The following is a 13,842-nucleotide window of genomic DNA, read 5'->3' as shown; positions in this document are numbered from 1 at the left end:
CTGTTAATTCCTCCTTTGGTGGATTAAAGGCAAGACCTCTCTTGTTAGCTGAAACCATTTCCCTCAGTGGAAACAAAGCTTTTATTTACTTTTATTTCACAGATAAGAAACAGTAAATTGTGAAGACTATAAAGCCTCCACAAAAATAACATTTTAAGTCTCATGTGTAATTCATCCTAGCTTCATATGAGTAGAGGAAATCTCTGCTAGACGCTAATTTATACAATGTAAAATGCCTTAGGGTTGGGCTAATAATGTTAGCATGTTATATATTTGTTTGCCTTGTGAGCTGTAATGGAGACGAATTTTGTAACGTTACCTTTGTTAAATGTCCCTGGCTTCATATGAGTAGCTAGGCTAATTTATACAATGTAAAATGCCATAGGCTTGTGCTAATGACATTAGCATGTTGTATTTGTGGGGAAAATGTGTCCAGCAAAAGACAAGTGCTTTGTTTGTGAATGATGTGAGTTATAGTGAAGCCGATTTGTGTACTTACTTTGAAATTGTTGCTATTAAGCCATGTTTAATGTGTGTGTTTTGAATAAACTAAACTTTACAGCACTTCACAGAAACCTCCACCGCTGACTAATGTTTTGGAGGTGTAACTGCAGAGTGACACAAACACACCACCGCACAAGTTTAAATGCTCAAAACCATGAAGGCCATGGTGTAAGCTCTGCATGAAGCTGACACACAAGTATAAATCTGCCTTAGGGGCCGTACACATGCTGCATCGTTAACTGCTTGGAGACGTGAGGTTGGGCACAGGGTGCTACTTTTGTGCCTTTTTTGAGCTTGCTTTCAAGAGTGTGGTGGCAGGTTGTGTCTGAGGTTGCTAAGCAACGTTAACAAGCATTGCATCATAACCTGTTTACCTGAAATCCTGAGTGCAGAGCTGATCTTCTTCCAGGCAGTGTTTATAAATGTGTAGGCCTATTGTCCGTGGGACAGATGTAAAGCTCTGGCAACCCTGCACCAAAATGATAAACTTTTCCATATGTACCACAGACTGATATTTATGGAAGAAGGGAAAGATATCTGTCGGCTGTGATTGGTTGTTCCTTGTCACATGACATATGGTGTGCGCTGCTACGTTCCAAAAGTTGAACTCGGTGTATCTCAAAAATAGCGTGTGCTCGCCGCTACGGCTTCACTCTGGAGTTTGAGCGCGCCTGCTGTGCATCTACATTGAAGGGACTTGAAATTATTTCCCATAATGTTGAACTGTTTTTTTTTTTTAATTGAATAAATAAAAAATTTATCTCATTAGAATGAAATTCTATCCAATAAAAATAAAACCTATATTCATTGAGGTGGTGGTGTCGGGGGCCCCACTGTGAGCACCCCTGTCACACAGAGCGCTCCTCAGTCTCCTCCTCCTCTCAGCCCCGCCCTCCAGGAGTGACTTGGTGTTGGCGAGAGGAGAGAGAGGGACTCTGCAGACACACACACTCTCATACACACACATTCACACAGAGTCACACACACGGAGCTTTTCTCCTCAGCCCTACTGTGTCTTCACTAACGGGACAAGTTTAAACCTCCAGGATATCTCCGCCGGTTCTCCGCTCTCCTCTCGCCTCCATGTGAACACCTCGACCCGGACTGAGGTGAGTGCACACTCGGAGTTGGCAGCTTTTTGGGGGGTTGAGCCGAAACTAAACGAGGGGGAAGAAGAAGGGGATTTTTTCTCAGTAGAGGAGGAAGCGGCAGGCAAGAGGAGGAGGAGGAGGAGGAGAGGCATGTCCGACTCCTGCTCTTCTTTGGAGCAGTTTTAGCTAGCTCACTTTACCGCCTTTCAAAGGGTCACCAAACGCCTCACTAACATGTAGTTAAACCGGAGAAAACCGCCGTTTCCGCTGCTGCCGAATTCAGCTACACGGGTTGAGATTAGCAGAGCGGATCCTACATCCTCTCCGGGATGTTGTTGCCATTACACCGCTGTAATGTTGCACACATGGCTTTGCCTACAACCGCATTTCTGCAGCAGATACTTTGGACACTTTTGTTGAAAGGCTGCAGAGATTCACTTTATAGAAGTGACTTTGTAAGACCCTCTGCAGGAGTGAGGACAGCTCAAGGCTGTGAATGTGAAGGTTTGGTAAACCCAGGTTGCAGTGTGCAAACTTTTGAATGGAGGATATGTGCACACCTTCATTTTTGGTAGCCGTAGTGCAGAAATAGGTTTGTTAGGGGGTGCTAACTTTTATTTTCACTGTTACTTGATCAGCTGCTTGATGCATTTAGTCTATAAAATATCAAAATATAGTGAGCATGTGCTTATTTTGTCCAACCAACTGCCCAAACCTCAAATATATTGATTTTACACCGACATAAAAGCAGATAAAGCACAAAATTTTCACACATTAGAGGCTTGAATGAGCATATGTTTGACAGTTTTGATTAATAAATGACTTAAATCTGTTATTTTAACCATCTGTCAATTGGTGAATCCACTAAAACCCTTAAAATATTCAATCTACAATTGTATAAAAGCAGAAAATCATCACATTTGAGAAGCCGGAACCTGCAATTTGCTTAAAGGACTGCAACTAACAGTACATTTCATGATCGATAAATCTGCTGAATGTTTCCTCGATAAATCGTTTGGTCTGTAAGGTTCAAGATTAAAGGTTCAAAGTTCAGTTTATTGTCATTCAAACATGTTAAAGAACATGAGGGAACATTAAATAACATTAAAATAGCCCTACAATAAATACAACACACAGTTAAAAAACCAAGCAGCATGTTAACGTGGTGCATCAACTATAAAATGCTAAAAACGGTGTAAAATGTCCGTCACATTTTCCAGGCCAAGACGATGTGTTCAAATGTCTCGTTGACTGCGAACCAGCAGTCCAAAACCCAAAGATAGTTTAGTTTACAGTGAAATAAAACAGAGAGAAGCAGGAACTTCTCATGTATACATGACCAAGGTGATTAATTATGGCAATGGTTGTCTAATTTTCTCGTAACAATCAATCATATCAGCTCTGCAACACAGACGAGCCCACATTAAACATCTATGAGACCCTGTCGTACCACGATGACATCAGAGCTGAGCAGTCTACAGGCTCTGTCTCTCGCTGTCACCGCCTCGTGTTCGCACAAAAGACTGGAAACATCGCCACTTTGTTAGTGTCACTCTGTGCTAGATGTGCACTTTGTTAAGGTGGGTGGTATCCTTGCCTGGCTGTGTTGGCCTTTTAAATGTTTGATGTATGGAGACGTCCTGAGCGCCTTCTTCTGCTGCTCCTCTCAGCATCTGCACCGGCTGTCGGCTCATGTTAGAAATGGGCTGTTAGAGCAAGAGAGAGACACACAATACAACCGCCATTCTTGCATACACACTAAGTACCAGAAAATGACCTGCAGGCCAGCATCATAAACATGCATCCATACTGTGATGTTTGATGATATAAACCTTATAATGTAGCACGAGGCTCAAGGCCAAACTGCACTGTGTATGGTCTAGTTTCAGCGTTCACATGTGATGCTCACAAGAGGAATTCTGACACTGCAAAGAAGGCATGAAAAAGCAAACTGCCTCACTCCCCATCACTCTCTGCACATTTTTAAAAGTATTTTTGGGCATTTTTCTATCTTTATTACAGACTCTAGAGGGATGACAGGAAACAAGGGAAGAAGAGATGCAGAAAGGCTGGGCCGGACTTGAACCGGTTATTTTGCTGCTCAGGGTTGGCATCTTGTCATCTGGCTCTCTACACATGATCAGCAGTAAGAGTTGTGCTCATTGTGAGATGGAGCTGCAGGGCACAGTGCGCAGAGGCAAAGCCTAGTGTAGGTTTACGTCACCATGTGTGGTTGGAAAGCCCAGTGAAATTTCAAAAACAAAAACCCAGCAAACACTGTTGTGGTGTGGAGGCAATTGACCTCTTTAAAGAGCGAGGAAGAACACGAGTAAGAGCCTGATTGTCAAGAAGGGTTTGGGTTAGAAGTCTGTGCACTAATTCATCTGCTCCTGCTGTTTGTTTCTTGACATCAGCCTGATGTGCTTTTCATTTATGGTATTTTTCATTTGCACATTGTCAACCTGATCTTTAGAGGAATGATAAGTTTGTATGTTTTAGACATGAAACAGAATGAAAATTTCATATGATGATTACAGTGACAACATTATCATGGTTCTCAGTATTATCATGGTATTGTTAAAATGTGCCGAGAACTGAGAATTCAATTTAGACGTCAGTATTTGGTTATTGTATAGTCCCAACTGTCCTTTACTCTCTGTTTATCATTTGACTGCTGTGGGAGTGTGAGCTCTACACAGTGACAAGATTAACTTAATGGTTATTATCGGGTGTAACAATAAAGGCGAGGCGTTCTGGTGTGAGTTTGTTGGGACTTTTTGATAGCTTGTTGTTGAATGTTAGCCGCTGTTGTTGTGTTAGCTCGAGCTAACTGGACACTGACCTGACCTGAAGGAGAATGACTCCGTACTCTGGACAGAATATTTTAATGCAAGTACGTGAATATGAAAGTTACTTAAAATGCCCATCCCTTAGACACATACTGAAATAGTTTTATATTGAAAATCACAAATAAAATTGTTTGCAGCAACATTAAAATAATACTGACAATTAGCCAGTTCCTTATGTAAACATATTAAACTATATCAATTGTGCATTACCATTAGAAATAGCGTATCTTGGGGTGTCGGTAGCGTAATGGATAGTCCGGCCTGCGACCCTTTGCTGCGTGTCAGTCCCCACTCTCTCTCTGTCTCCCCATTTCACACACTGTCCTATCAATTAAAGGCAAAAAAGCCCAGAAAAATAATCTTAAAAAAAAAAAGAAAAGAAAGAAGTAGCGTATCTTTGAAATGCTTGCTTGAGTGTCTGTCTCACTTTAAATGTGAGCAGGGGACTGTTGATAACTGTGGTTGATGCTGGACAGTTTTGACCATGAGTTTTTCAAAGCGTGGTGATCAAACATGTTTTTAATGATACTTAAATTAGAAACTGTTGCAGCTTCCAGATAAGTTGAAAAATAGCCGCCCACAGATGCCATAAGGGGAGACTTGATAAACTCACTGTCTTTGGTTTAGTTTTGCTCTTGTTTGATGATCCAGGTGCTTCGGTTTAAGAGTTGACTGATTTGCAGCATATATAGAGAGTTGGAGGATGACGCTATGAACTCATTGTCTTGACTGTCACGTTTAAAAAATTAAAAGTTCCCAAATAAACAGGCCTTTACAAAACAAAGGTCAAATCAGTGGGGTATTAAATGACTTCATCAAACGATAAAAATTAAGATTAATTAATTAAAGGTTCCCGAGATGCCAGGTCAGGTGGTGCATTAAAGTGACTCAAAAAATAATGTCTCTAACAAGAAACAGTATACAATAGACTGTATAATAAAGATGGACGAGATGACAGCTCCACAAATTCGAAGCCAAAACATCTCGAGTGCCTCCTTTTGGTATAGGTCGTAGGCCCCGCCCCCTCAATGTTAGTGGATGGGGCAACTAAAAGCTAAAAACTCAAAGTACATGTCAAATACATTTTCCCAAAGATGGTTTCTGTCATTTATGGGAGTTTTTTTTTCATCACACTGCCGATGTTCAAGTGTTTATTTTTCTGATAAGTTTGGTTTTAATTAGTTATTTGATGCTATAAAAAGTGGGTTTGACGTCATGATTGACATGTGTGCTCGTGATTAGTGGCCCTGCTTGCGATTGGTTTGACAGCTCTATAGGTGGGAACTCAGTACCACAGTGATTATTACTGCACAGTCTCTGGCTCCAAATTACGTCACCAGCGCAAGATGGCGGCAGCCTTATCTGGGATATTTTGGCTTCTTTTTGTTACAGTGGGAGGAAGTGGAGACATGTTGTCCATCTTTATATACAGTGATTAGGTATCTGTACCATGGCTTACTGTGAACAGTATCATCCCTTGTACGTTTCATACATTGCAAAACAAATCACCAAAACAAAAAATTTGCTTTGAAAATTGCTGTGATTTCTTGCCATTATCATTCGGACCAAATGCACACACTCACCCATAATCACACGCTTGGCCACATTAGAAATGCAGTCCTCCACATTACAGCCAACAGCTCCTCTGGTATTTCAGACAATAAATCATTAGGCTGTATATAGTGTAATGGCAAAATTAGATTCCTCTGAGTGTCTGAGTGAGCCGTCTCTGATCTCTGAGGAGCCCCACTGCTCTCCTTCAGTACTTCCTCTCCACTGATGAGCTGCCTCCATAATATATTCTCTGTAGTTTTGTACCCTAACTGATGTTTAATTATTCCGACACGGTGATTTGGCTGTTGCTCATAAAATATTGAAACAGAGGCGGCCCAGGAGGCACACTGAAAGACCTCGGCTTCACTTTATCCTTAAATACCAGTCGGAGTGGAGCTGGGCGCCGTCTGTGACTGACATCAAAGCAAGTCAACACAGATGCACAACCAACACATAAGTTGTTTAATGACATTTTTTAACTTCAGTGAAATAGAATTTACTATTTTTTCCAGTCCTCACAGGAAGTCTCATGTTTGGATTGGAAATCTGTTCCCTGACCTCCTGCTGCGTAAGATGTCTTCTCTGAAACCAGTGCGCTTGATTACTATCGAAAAGCGATTATACGAGATCAGCGCTCTGATTACAGCTACCAACCAGGCACTGTCTGCTAATCTGCGGTCTTAATACTGAGACAGGCAAATCTCAGGGCAGCTATCAAGGCTACTTAGGGGCCCTTAAAGTACAGCACCCCATCTCTTGATCATTTTTTAATGACGTTTCCTCAAAAAAACACACCTGTTGATTTAAATATGTAGTTTGTATTGAAAGGTAGACTATTATATGTGTTGATAATCACACACAAGGTTATACTAGAGAAAACATGAGCATCCTCCTATTTCTCGTGTTCCTCTCGTGTGTATTCATCTGTTTGGACTGACAGCGCTGTGAGTTATAAGATGTGCAGCAGTGCTGTACGACAGTCCCTGTATCTGGTTCTATTACGAGACAAAAGGATACCAAATTAAAACCAGTGGGCAGGCAAATTATACCAGTGTTTTTTCATATTGTGTTTTCTGGCTTTTGTAAATATTTAAGTGATCAGTGGACGTAATAGCAGATCACCTGCTGCTGATGCATGCTGGGATAGCTGAGCCCCTCGTGTGACCACTCGCTGAGAGGATAAAACCACAAACATCAGTGTGCTGTTGAGGAGAGCTTTAGCATCCTGTCGTCCTAATCGATCAGCGCTGTGTGTGTGTGTGTGTGTTTTTGTGTGTGTCGGTTTGTTTGTTTGTGTGCCTTGTGATTTGCAGATGGTCACTGTCCATTTAAAACCACAGATCTCCACAGTTGGTGATTTTAAGGTTTCAGATAAATTGAAGGATTACAGACTTTATGGCTCCAGACAGTCCTGTTTCTTAGGAGCTTGGTCACACCAGTATTCATAACCTATCTGAAATGTATATAAATTCAGAGATGATGTAAAATATAAACTTCACACTGAAATCAGTGAATTTCAGTGAATTTGCTTGTGAAAGTGAAACAAATTTGCAGGGCTGCCCCCTCAGTGGCGAACCCTCAGTCGACTGAGATTCTTCAAGCTGAACAGTTGTTTTTTTGTCAGTCAGTGTTGCAGTATACCTCTAGGGGTGTTTCAGTACCCAGATGTAGCTTCAGACTGAGCACTCCTCGCTTTGACGCTGCTCTCCGATACAGGCAGCTGTGGACCCAGACCCAGGGTGAATCTGAGTGAGACGGAGGCAGCTGCTCTGAGGAAAAGAGGCTTTGCTCGGTCAGGATCCGAGATAATGTTATCATCTGCCGCCTGCATAGAAGCGGCGAATATTGCTCACAGCCTAACACAATACAGTCTTTGGCTTTTGTTTGATATCTGACGTCAGCAAAAAAGTGTCCTTGCAAATTTCCTGCCATCAATAGCGCAGTTAGCATGCATGAGCTCAGAGGGCTAACTTGGCTTGTTTAATTTATTACTCAAACGTCACTGTCACCCTGAACGTCTCACGGAACCCAGTTCCAAGCTCTTTATGGGAATAAAAGGAAAAAATAGTTGAATATTAGTATTGAACAGCAAAACCTGATTTGACAGACATAATTCTCAGTTGAGTGCAGCCCTATAAATTCATTTGGTGCCTTTCCATAAAGATCAGCTTTGGATTTTAAAGTGCAAATTGGCGCTGGTGGCCAATTGCGAACCCCAAAAGCAACACCTGACATGTTTACAGGGCTGTTACTGCATAGACACACCCCCCCCCCCCCCAGCACCACAATCATAAGAGTTAGGGACAAAAATAGCTATTTAAATCCTCTGTGAATGTGTTTAATATGTATTGACTTACCTGGTTAAATGGGTTAAATAAAAATAGCAATTTGTCAAACATCTGTTAAACAAGCAGTACTTCCAGCACAGCATCGTTGCCTTTACTGTACGCGGACCAATTATGCTGTTATGTGCAGTCACCTCCAAAAGACCCATCCTGAGACAGGAAATACCCTGCGTTTAACCAAATCAAAATAGATCATCAACCCTTCAAGGAAAAAGAAAAGACACCACCTAGTCCCCATTAGCTAATCTATCGGATCGGTTTATTTGAAAAATAAATTTCAACTATTTTGATTAGTAATCCATTGTTATTTTTCATGCAAAAATGGCAAATTGTTACCTGCTTCCAGCTTATCAATTCAGCTTTTGTCTTTTGTATCAATGTCGATCGCACAAAACATCATTTTCAGATGTCACCTTGGGTTTCCAGGGTATTGTGATTCCTTGTCTTACAGTTTTCTGACATTGTATTTATTAAATGATCCATCCATGTAATTGCCGTAATCAAATCTGTAAACCCACTCTGGTAAATGTAAAACAACCTTAATTACATGTGACCCTTTACACCCCCTCCATAACTCATTCCAACTCCTTACATCAGGCCGAATGAATGGATGTATACATTAAAGTTGATATACTTCTTTCTGGTGCGACCTGGCTCGTACAGTTCTTGAAAACCTGATAACATTATCTTCAAAATGAAATGTCAACAAGTGTAAAACAAGGCTGTTTCCTTAGTTTCTTTAACGTTTATATTTGAGAGCAATCTGATGTTGTATAAAGCTGCGTTTCTGTGTACTGACGCACATGAAGCACAGTGTGTTGCTGCACTTAAAGCAAAAATAAAAAGCATGTCTTTACGGGCTTTCATGCATTAAGTATGTTCTTTGTGACTCAGTGTTCTTACGTCCTTTTTCTGACTGCTGTATTTAAAGCTCTCGGCGTGTTTCTGTGCCAAAGCCCAACATCTCATGCAGACTGTGCCGTTTAGAGGCCAACCTATCAATTGGAGTCAGTGGAGTGTTGTGAACAGGAAGTGAGCTCATAGAGTTTGTGGCCTGCACTCTGTGTTCAGGAAGGCGTTTGGGGCATTGTGAAGGTTTTTTCCTCACATTGTTGTCGAGAGCACACAACCGAGCCTCCCTGGTCTAGTTTGAATTCAGCACGCTTCACTCATATGTGCATGAAATCGCTGCATTTTCCAGTGTCTTATTCGGGTTATCTTTATAACATATAGAAAGCATGAAATGAGTTCTCCTCTTGTGAAATGCATTGCTTTTACAGCTGTTCTTCACGCAGTCTGTAGCCTCTAAAAGTAAGCTCTCCTGATGAGCAAAATGCCTCTTAGATTAGATGAACACAGCTGTTGAACTTCAAAGGCAAATTCAGCCAACATTGAAAGTGTTGTTGAAATAGTTCCTGTGTGTGTGTGTGTGTGTGTGTGTGTGTGTGTGTGTGTGTGTGCTTGCATGCTTTTTGAAGGCTGTTTTTATGAATTCTGCTGCTGCTGTTTGAGATGGGGCCTTTAATGTCTGATTTGCTCTGTCTGCCATCTCTGTCTGCGCTCTACACTCATTGGTCTAAAATTGACTGCACACTCTGGTGCTTGGTTGTGCCTGGTGGTGCCAAGGCTGCAGTTGAGGGCTGTGTGTGTGTGTGTGTGTGTGTGTGTGTGTGTGTGCGCGTGTGTGTCTGTGTCAATATCTTGTGGTTTGTGTTCATGGTGTTGCTTCTTCTCTGTTTGCCCTATGTGTGTGTGTGTTTGTGTGAGCACAGATGTGCCATTTTTTGCCCTTTTTTGACGATGGCTTACTGTGCTCGAAAACCCTCAATACACACACACATTCCTGCTCACACACACACACACACACACACACACACACACACACACACACACACACGCGCGACGCTCTGTTAACCACTAATGTTTTTCCCATTAAGGTTTTAAGGTTTTATAAACTAGTGAGAACTGATGCTCCTTCAGCTCTGATTTCTTAAGTGCATGATTCCTTCGAAGTGTGAACAGCTGTATCTCTTTAAATAGTGATGATCGAGCATAAGTTTGTCTGAAAGCTTACTTTTAGGAATACTCAGAAGAGACCGCATGTTTTAACTGTATTAGTGTCTAGACATGATGCTGGTGTTCAAACTTATTGGCACCAGTTGCAGCATTAATTTAAAGAAGGAGCAGGTATCTCGGCTTTGACGCAGATCCTCTATGTGCTCTTCTGCTGCAGCAGCTCCTCAGATACAATGACATGATGGTCAGTTTTCTCCTGCTGTGGGTCAAAGTTCCTGCTGGGTTTGAGTGCAGCTATCTAATTACCTTCACCGAGGAAGTTATTTTTTTCTGTCCTGTTTGTTTGTCAGCAGGATGTCTTAAAAATCACATCAGCAGCCTTCAAAGAAATTTAGCAAAAAGTAAAGATGGTAACATTCAGCTGTTGATTGGTTAACCGCCGAGAATATTCTTGAGCTATGCATGTCGGTCTGTAGCAGTGTTGTGGGATTTTGTGATAACCACACATAATTTTAGCCTGTACAAAAAGTAATGAATGAATGTATCAGTGTGTTTTGCACACTCATTTCCTTATAAAGAGGCAAACTCTAACTCAAACTAAAAAATGTAATGTAATTGAATAATAATAATAATAATAATAATTTTAAAAGGAATCTATTTGTCGCCGTTGGTGTGTGGGAATTACAAGTGTGTGACATATCGCATTATCTTACATTATTTCCAGTGTAAATGGATGTTTTATTGGTGCTTTGATGTAACTTTAAAAAGTTTTAAATTAATTCTTGAATTGTTTTGTTGAACATTTCAGGAGTAAGAGTTGGTTGTCAGTCATTATTTGATATTGGTAAATAAAAACAAACGTTTATGTCATGATGAGAGTGATAAAACACATTATAGAGGCTATTGTGCACAGGTATAAATGCAGGTGTGCCTTGAGATTTTGGCTTGTCCTTTGGTGAGCCTTGGGCACAAAAAGTTTAGGCTAATTCTGCTGCTCTTCAGTTTAGGTTGGAGACAGACAGCTGGCTAGCTACGTAATCATGCATAAACATTGCACTCACTGCAACTAGTCTCTACTGGTTAGCTAGCCTTGGCTGCTCTGCACTGCATGCCAGCTGGTTTGGGTGGGAGCTAATGTTAGCCAGCAGCGCCGCTTTTTTGCTAATTACTGCTAGTAACGCCATCCTGACCTAACAGCATTGCTGTGGAAGCATTGCGCCTGGTGAATAAGCTGAGCTGCAAACCCCCGTTAGCACCATTGTTAGCTCTGTTAGCACCGTCAACATTGTCAGCACACCGGATGCTAGTTAACAACGTTGAAGGGGTTTTGCGACTCAAAATGAAGCTGCTTACTCACCAGGGCTACCTATCGGTAGACCAGAAGGTGGCCACCATGTCTGGCAGCAACGTCATCTCGTCAATGAGGCAGCGTTACAAGCGGTAATCGCAAACCATCCCAATATTGACTGGTTACCAATAATTTTATTTAACCTTTATGTTGTTAGGAGAAGAATTCATATAAAAGTGATGCTGTCTTCACAGGAGGTTTGTTTTGAATCTTAGCTTGAGTATGATCGTCCTACTTCCCTTCAATCCTGCTAGTCTGCCTTTACGCTTATTTACTGTTGTTCTAATCGGCCATATGTTTAAATTATTCTTGGAAAATTGGCAATAGTGTATGGGTTAGTGGAGCGATGTGAGAATGACTGAAGGAAGCCCAGAATAAAGTTTAAAAAAAAAAGACAACTTCCATTACCCTACTTGGAAGATAATACTGTGTGGCATCAAGGTTGGCCTGCATGTTATTCTCTACTCAGTGAAGCATTTCCATGCAAGCATTGCTGTAACTAACGATGTTATCATGACATATGCAGACGATTTTTTCCACTGGGAGTACAGATTGCATTCTGCTTGCGCACTAACCATACCACAATTTAACAGGAACTGATCTCTGACAGTGTTTCACTCCCTGCATGAGATTGGAAAAAAGTGTTCATATGTTAGGTTTAACTATCCCAAGTTCAAACACAACCATCAGTGTTGAAGTTTTAACTGTTCTAAATCAGAAATTCAAAGTCCCGATGAAAGTAGCTCTTTGTTCTGATAAGTTATCAGTGGATTTGCTGTATAACTGTCACTTTTTAATGTGAATACTGACAGAAAGAACAGATTGTGCTGATCAACTGATCTGCTTTGTTTGCCTTGGCTGCTCTGAGACTAACAGATACAGACAGACTTTTGTCCTGTAGTGTAGTTAGATGGGAAATCAGCGTGTATAGCTCTTGCTCCGGCCGTGCCCGCAGTTACTGGGACAGTGCAGGCTCACTGCGCACCCATCTTGGTCTCGTAGTGGATTAGAAGTGACACTTACTGCAGGCTGGCTGAGTCTAAGCCTTGTTTACCCTGGCTGGGTCTTAGCCGGGGACTCAAACCATCATTAGGCAGCGAAATGACTCAACAGTGGGACAGAGCTCCAGACAGGGAGAGCGGGAGAGAGAAGACTAAAGAGGGAGGAAAAAAAGAGTGGGAGGAACAATTCAGAAAAGACACAGAGAGTAGTCCTAAATTTGCGTGAGATAGAGTGAACTGGATGACTTCAGCAGGGGGGGTAGCTAGAACCTGGAGGCCAGGGTGTGCTGTGGTCAAACCCTTTTATAAATAAACAGACAGATTGGTCTAAAATAAACATGAATCGCTCAAGTCAGTGTGGAGCAGATGGACGAATAACCCCACCCAGGCCCACGGCAGGACAGCAGGCCCTAAACACGGGCTGCTGTTGTTGTATAGAGAAGCTGCTGCTGGCCAGTTTGTCCTGCACCTAAGGTGAGCATCTACACCAGAAAGTCTGTAGAAAACAACATTTGTCCAACTCAAAATTGACTTGACACAAGGGCATCAGTGGTGTGTCTTGTCAGGGGAGGCTGTGAACCCTGACTGGAGGGTCTGGATCACTTTTTTGAAAGCTGTAAACCTGGTTGTCTCACCGCCACTTCAGGCCTGCACGCTGTTCTGCTGATGTAACAGAAAGCAATAGGCTTACGGTGGACAGGTGAAATAAAAGCCGTCCATTTAAAAAAAAAAAAAAAAATCTCAAGGAATAAAAGGACCTGTCACACAATAACAGAGATGACAAGCAAATGGAGACTACAGACTCGCATAACAACAAAGCAGACGAAGGAGAATACAAGTATATTTTGCACAGTGCACAGCATGAATCTTTACTGCAAAGTGCCTGCTGGTGAGAAGAGGTGAATTATATTCCTTCAAAGTTAGCCTAATGGACTGTAAGACAGGAATACAGATGACTGGGTCTAGATGAGAAGACTTAAGCTGCTTACACACAGGGAACCTGCAACGTTTCTGGCTAAATTATCTGGGAAGTTCAAGAGTTCACACGTAGGTCTTGTACTGTATATGGAAAATGTCTGTGTCATGTCTTGATGTCTGTGCTGCATATGTTATGTAACAGATGGTATGTGGCTT

The 13,842-nt window shown here is 41.7% G+C and overlaps 1 protein-coding gene across 1 annotated transcript in view; it reads left to right on the top strand.

Moving 5' to 3' along the window:
• The first annotated feature begins 1,430 nt into the window (after nt 1-1,430).
• ppp1r16b (protein phosphatase 1, regulatory subunit 16B) overlaps nt 1,431-13,842 on the top strand; it is a 150,142-nt gene continuing 137,730 nt past the window's right edge. Inside the window, exon 1 of the mRNA XM_050038967.1 lies at nt 1,431-1,613. The gene's annotated coding sequence lies outside the window, so the exon portion shown is untranslated. The remainder of the gene's footprint in view (nt 1,614-13,842) is intronic.

This window comes from Epinephelus moara, chromosome 24, assembly GCF_006386435.1.
Source record: "Epinephelus moara isolate mb chromosome 24, YSFRI_EMoa_1.0, whole genome shotgun sequence".
NCBI lineage: Eukaryota > Metazoa > Chordata > Actinopteri > Perciformes > Serranidae > Epinephelus > Epinephelus moara.
The sequence above is the reverse complement of the archived record's forward strand: the minus strand, read 5'-3'. Positions and strand labels throughout refer to the sequence as shown.